The sequence below is a fragment of the Poecile atricapillus genome, chromosome 11 (genome assembly GCF_030490865.1).
Source record: "Poecile atricapillus isolate bPoeAtr1 chromosome 11, bPoeAtr1.hap1, whole genome shotgun sequence".
NCBI classification, from domain to species: Eukaryota; Metazoa; Chordata; class Aves; order Passeriformes; family Paridae; genus Poecile; species Poecile atricapillus.
In genome coordinates this window covers 2,457,757-2,464,988 of record NC_081259.1, presented here as the reverse complement: position 1 = coordinate 2,464,988, position 7,232 = coordinate 2,457,757, and positions in this window count along the sequence as shown.

The following is a 7,232-nucleotide window of genomic DNA, read 5'->3' as shown; positions in this document are numbered from 1 at the left end:
ACCACAACAGAGATCAACCTGTGGCTTAAACTCACTTTCTGAGAATTCATTTATTGCTGCCAAAGGATGAAAAAAGATCAGGACTCCCCAAAACCAGAGCAGTTGCCATGAATTTGTGAAGGTCAGCCCCTTGCCTGGCCCAGAAACTGCAATGAACTCTTCCCAGCTTCCAGGTCTCAGGGCAAAACCGGAGTGTCTGTTTTTTGGGTTGCATCCTCTGTAGTTCCATTCTTGTCCCCTGACTCACCAGCTGCACAAAACTGACCCTGCAGTGAAGAAGCTGCTTTACCTTTAAAATAGTCCTTTCTCCTTGTGATGTACTCCTGGATACTGCAAAAACTTGCCAGGATTTAATCAGATTAATTAAACTGCACTTGTATTAATTTAAATTACAAGTATCTGAGGACTCAGCCAAATCAAGTGATTTATGGGCCATATCAATCTAATTAATACCACCAACTCCTAAAATAAAAACCTAATAAATGAGTTTATTATACATCTGTAAGATCAACTTATTAGCTTTGGGTCTCTAGTGACACAGCTGATTTGATGGAAGTTTTATATCCTCATTGAAAAAGGTCTTATTTTTTTTTTCCTTCCCACTTGCTGTATTTTTAAAAAGTATCTTCTACAGGGCAGGAGGAAAGAGAAACAACACAAGTACAGTTATCAAAACACCAGCCAAGTCAAGAGGTCCCCAAAGTCCCACTGTACACAAATTGTGGGGGTTTTAAACCTGTGAGTGCCCACAGGAGAACAGTTTATCTGACTTCTTGCAGGCAGAACCTGCCCTGGTCTGTACCTTCCAGCTAAGCAGCCTGAAAATGCAGTTAGCCAGGGAATGAGGATGCAAAAGGAATAAGAAGAGAACTAAAAGCTTCTCTGAAGCAAATCTGAGCAGGAAGGAGCTGGGATGGTTTAGAAGGCACTGCTCATCAAGGTGACTTTACTGGGCTGATGTTGCACTGTCTGAAGCAGTAACTAAAATGCCACTTGCACAGAGACAACTTAGAGATGCCAAAGCTTCCCTTCGTCACCACAGTGAGAGACTTCAAAATTCATCATGGGACTTAATTCCAGGGAATGCAGGAGGCACCTCCAAGCCACAGCCCAGTGGAAGGAAGAGTGGAGTAAATGAGGAGCAGGGCCTTGTTCGGCCGTGCCCTCGCCCACCGCTCCCTTGGCAGCTGGGCTCTGTGTTGATTGGCCTTTCAGCCATGCTTTCCCTTCAGTTCTGGAGTTCACGCTCGATTTCCTGAGCTGTAAGGTTGTTTCCCTTGCTTTGCAAATCCCCTTGGAGCAAACAGCCACTCGATGGAAACAGGAGCAGACTCCCTCTCGTTACCCTTTGCTTACAAAGTAAGTTCTTCAAATGCATTTGTCATATTGTGTTCAGGATAACAACATGCTCCAGCAAAGAGAAGGGACTGGGAGGCTTTTCTGAGGGAGAAAATGGGGCAATTTATGGAATAATTATATAAAGACAGCACCATCCTGTGTGTCTGTCGCTGTGATTTATTATAGTTACACAGAAAATTGGCTGCTTGGACCATAAAAGATGGCTGCAGGCAAACATGGACCCCTTTGCTTTCCTCTTTGCCTCTCCACACACACAAACCCAATGAATTAACTCAGCAAATTTGCAGTAATGACCCATCATTTCTATTTTAAAAGAGGTGCCAGAGCAGAGGTGCTGTGTGGAGCAGTTCCTCAGACACAGCCACATTTGCTGTCCCTGCTGCTAAGCCGTGGGCTGGCTGTCGACATGGGAAAGCTCTGCAGCCCCCTGGCTCCTTTGCTCATGTACAGCAGGGTCTGGGGGCACTTTGTTCCATTCCATCCAGGTTATCTGGATCACACTGAAGGATTTTTGCAGTACCTCTTGCCTCCTCTCTGGCTGTTCCACCTTTGATGTGCTCCTGCTGTTTTCCACCCTCTTTCCATTCACTGCCCATAATTATCACTTTGCATTTGTCTACATCCAGCTGCATTTTCCATTTACCGCTTCACTTGGCTAAAATATCCCAATTCTTTTTGTATCAGACCAGGTGGCTTCTACTGCTTTCCACACACCACTCTCCTTTGAGTCACTTCTATTTATGCTAAAATAACTTTAGCAACCAAAGGTACCATTAGCTGCAAGGGCAGGGGCTTTGCTAAGCAGAGGACCAGACAGGAGGAAATTTAACTTCCAGCAGCAAGGATGAGAGGATTCGAGAATTTTCATTCCTCCTCAACACTTCAGACTGCAGGTCACCCAGGGCTGGGAATTTATTCTTCCAGAGATATTTCACCATGGGAAAATCTTCCAGCTGCTGTTAGGCAGCTCTGTCAACTCTACCAACACTTACCAGTATCTTTTTTCCATGGCTTCATGTTCATACCCAAACAGCATCTCTGGTCCAACAGCTACAAGCTCACATATTTCTTCATTCCAATTCTCAACAAGAGCTTGTAGAAGTTCATCCCTTTAGTCCATGGGCAACCTGCGTTATATCCCACCCCCACAGCCCCTTGTGCAACTAAAGAACAGCCTCTGTTCAAAGGATGGGGCACAGGGAGGCACTGCAGTGTGGAAAGAAGGGGGTAAAAGGAGAAGAAAGGAAAGAAGATCTTTAACTCTGCCACAGCCCACCAAGAGCCAGGAGAGTCTGAAGGTCCCCATGTCCTTCAGCTTCTGATGCCAACACCACCACAGGGTGAAGTTCCCTGGGTTTGTGGGGGTTGTGCATCGTAGCAGTATCTGGAAAGGCATGCTAAAAGTGATCTGGAAGGAAAACAGTAACAGTGTATGGAAAAAACAAGCCACAGGATGATTTACAGATGATCCAGTTCCCTGCAAAGCCCCGTGGGGAAGGTTATACCTTATGCTTCCCAAAACACAACTCCTCTCCAATAATTCCTGCTCAACAGTTGTTAAACTGCTGCTGATCTTGCTGAAAGCAATATTAGTTGTTGCTTCAGGCTGTGGGTTGACAATCATCAGCTTCTGCTCCTCAAAAGAGTAAAGAAACATCTATTTTAGCTAAAGCAGAACTCATTTTTATCCCTCCCCCAGGGGAAAGTTGCTCACCTCCATTCCATGCAGAACAGCAGACAGACCTCAGAGAGCGTTACTTGCAATGATACAGCAAAATTAATTGTTTAATTATAAAATGCTTGGAAGAGGAAATAATTTGAGGTACAAATAGATTTTATTAAAAATAATTATATTCAGGAAGAGCAGGGACAGGTTTTATCCCAGCTGTAGCTCCAGACATCATTTCAGGGTCATCATAGCAGGGCTCTGGTAAAGCCATGTCTGCATATGGGGCCAGTTATCACAGAGAAATTTCTGAGTAAAAGCCTGAACTAATCCAGAAATGGTGTTAAAAGGCATAAAATGGCAGAATTGCATGGAGATGTTTAAATTTGTCCTTTGCTAATGGGGAAACTTTGCGTAATACAACCAATCTCCAGCAGAAGAGTCAGGTCTGGCCAATAAAGGATGAGAAACAAAAATAGTTTTGTATATAGAAAAAAAGTAACTTTTAGTTCAGTACAGTTTCAAGCTGCATTGGAAAGGGTTGAGTTTCCTTCTTGGACAACCTGTATATTAAAAAAAAAATACAACCACTTTAATTTAATATAAGGTCATAGTCTGGCTGCAAAGGAAAGTAAACCCTGGAGTGAAATACTATGATGAAATTGGGATAACTGAAAACAGTAATCCTGCAAATCATGTCTGAAAACAAAAGCAGCCCAAGGGGCTGATGCTCCCACAGTGACACAGCACAGGTTTTGGTAGGAAATGACCCCCCTGGGATGCTTTTCCCCCTGGAATTCAGGTTCTGCATGTCCTGGGGTGTGTTTGCATGTGTACGTGGGCATGAAGGTGCTCCAGCCAGAGCAGAGGAGACAACCCAAGATGGAGAGGACATGGGTTGGGATCCTTCCAGGGCTGGAGAATATGCTCTGCTGGGCTGGAAAGGCTCTGGGAATGTGTTTACTGCCCAAGGCCAGCAGCAGGGCTGGTGCTGCCTTTCCTGGTCCCGACTGATGCAATACCCAGCCGGAGCCATGGACAGCTGCGGCACAGGAATGGGAATTCCTGCCGACCCAGAGAGTGCACAGCAGGGAAGAGCATAATCTCCGTGATTTACAGGCTGCAGCTCTAGTTTAAAATACATTAAACTCCAACTATTTAATTACTGGGCACTACCAAATCACAGAGACAGAGGAGTCAGTCACGTCTGCTAATGCCAACATTTATCATCCTATTTATCTACTCCAGCTTCTGAGACCCATATCGAATCACTTTCCTGTATTAGCTAATAACAGATGAGTTTATTCCTTGTACCTCTGGGCGGCCCTCGATGGATATTATCACACTGCTGGCAGCACACATCCACCTAGGGAGAGATAAACTGGTTTAGAGCATATAAAGAATCGTAATCACCAGCCAAAACTCAAATCCAAATCAAAGCCTTTTTCCCTGCTGCCTCCTGCCCCCAGATACTAATTCTCACCAGAGAGTAAATGCAAACAGTGCTCAGCCTCTCTGGCTGAAAGGCTGAAAACCTCCTGATACTTCTGAGAAATCATTAAATACCTAGATTTTATGGTTAGAGACTCAGAAAAATGAATTGGCTGACTGAGAACGGGAGATCTCCAGCAACATGCCCCTGTCCTGCTCACCTGCACAGGGAGAGCAAGAATGAACTGGTACAGGCATGGAAACAATGCCCATGTGAGAAAATCAGTAGGTGAACCAAATTTGTCCAAGGAAACACACTGGGTGTTCGAAGAACAGCAAGAGGAGAGTAAGAAACTGGCAGGCACTCAGCAAAGCTTCTCCTTGTGTTCAGCCTGTTCCCAGTAAAGTCCTGATCAACCCAGCACAATCTTCTTCTGTCTAATTTTCCCACTGGAAATGCTATGCTTTTTATTTTGCTTGCTTATGCTGCTTTTCATAAGGAAAACAATTTAAATAGCTCTATTTGGAAACTTTCAGCAGTCTTATTTTCAGAAGAAATACTCAGCATCCGCTCAGCTTTGCACAGTTGTCTGTCCTAAAGCTGAGCACGAACAGGGAAAAAAAAGAGGCTTCTTCCTCTTCCCAGGGAGTCCAAGAAAACATAATAAAACAGATCTCTTTTTATTCCATGGCAGGTTTTGTTGTTGGTGCTTTTACTTGCATGACTATGATGGTTATCTCATTATTGCTTATTTATTACAGCCTGTCATAAATATATATGTCTATAATCTGGTGGTTTATTACTAACCCCATCACCCTCTAACTAATTCTATTAGCCAAACAGGTAATCCTGCCTTTTGATGCTTAAAAAAACCGGAATACGCTGAGCTCTGACTGAGCGGTTGTTATGGAAAAGGCAGCTGCATAAGGAACAGAGAACTGCAGGGAAATCAGGGAAATTATCTGTGGATCTTCACAAAGTCCCCTGGAAGAGTTCAGACATGGAGCTGTCTTAATTGATAGCATGGCCACTTAGGGGACCAGTATCCATAGAAACTCCAGGGCCTTGACAAGATGACAAACAACGCCGTGAGAGCCTAATAATAGCAGGAATAATCAGGTGTGGCCAAAAAAACCCAACAACAACAAGCCAGGCATCTCATGGTATCGAATGGGTGGGCCCGGTTAATGAAAGCCTGGCAGATCTCCGTGACGGCGGGAGGGAGGCGAAGCACAACTGGAGGAGGGAAAAAACAGAGTCGCCAAAGCCGGATGGGATTCCAGTCCCAGGGAAAAGTCCCTCGGCAGCCACTGGGGATGTGGCTGTGGGGCTCTGCTCTCCGTGCACATCGGCCGTAAGTTGGGAGCAGCATCACCGGGAGCATCTCACAGAAATCTGGTCGTGTTTTGGAAAAGTCACCCCATTGCCTGGCCTTGGGGACGGGATGATGGGACCCGGGGAGCCCTTGGGAACCACGGCGGGTGGTCTCAGCCCCTTTTCAGAGCCTCTCGCCGAGCTTTAATCACCTCTTGACCCAAGCTCGGCTCTTCCTGTGCCACTCGCGGCACAACTTTCCCAGGCGTGCGGCGCCGCAGCCCGGCCCTCGCCCGCCGCTCGGGGCTGCGCGCACGCCGCTCCCGGGGCGCATTGTACCGCCGCTCCTCATTGTTCCGGGAGCCTGACCTTTTTCTTAATTAGCTTAAAACCGCACAATAAAAAAAAAAAAAGAAAAGGAAAAAAAAAAAAAAAAGAAAAAATCTAAAAAGGAAAAAAAAAAGGAAGGAAAAAAAATGGAAGGAAAAAACCCCCTCGGTAAAAGCCAGTCGCAAATCAAAAGAGGCAACAGTGAGAGCAAGCAATGTGTCACCACAAGTGTCCGAGTCAATGGAAACCTTGTTAGGTGGGGAACAAGGGTCTGCGCTAACAAGCTCTTATCTGTGTTTTTGTTTTCTATTGAAGGTGCATGTCATTAGGAGGAGTGTTAACAAGAGCTCTCAATAGCTTCATATGGCCAATGGCCTCTGAATATTCATGAAGGTGTGAACAGAATGTGGGAAAGCAGTGGAAGAAAAGGCAAGAAAAGCTGCAAGAGGGCTGATTGTGCCGGGAAGAAAGGAGCCAGGGCTCTGTGGGAAAAAGCGATCCTGAATCCCTCAAACAAGAGCGTATTCCCTAGGCAAAACCTGTCCTTCAAGCTGTGGGATGGTATTGATGGAGCTAAGGAGGTGGGATTTTTCTGAGCAGGGCTGGCAGGGAACCAGCTTCTGGCATTTGAGGTGACAGTGCCCAGGTTTTTTTTAAACTAAAATCACAGCAGCCTGTAAACTAAAATCACTGGCACCTGTTTTTGGGGATGTGCAACCCTCTCTCCAGGCTTATCGGATCACAGGAGGGATCCAGAAGATGGTTTTCACTGGATGCCCAATATTGAAATGGGGATGAACTCACAGCAGATGGAGAAAACAGGAAGCAAAGGAGCAAGTCTGGATTTTGCTCCAGCACTGCAGTGCTCATCATGCTGAGGGGAACAACTCACCTACACCCAGACAAAATCATGGAATCACAGAATCAGAGACCGTTTCATTTGGAAGGAGCTAGAGACATAATCTCATTCCCCTCCCTACCATGGGCAGGGACACCTTCCACTACCCCAGGTTGCTCCAAGGCCATCCAACCTGGCCTTGGACGCTTCCATGGATGGGGCAGCTACAGCTTCTCTGAGCATCTCCATGGCCACCTCTGGACTCGCTCCACATCCTCCTGATGTTGGGAGAC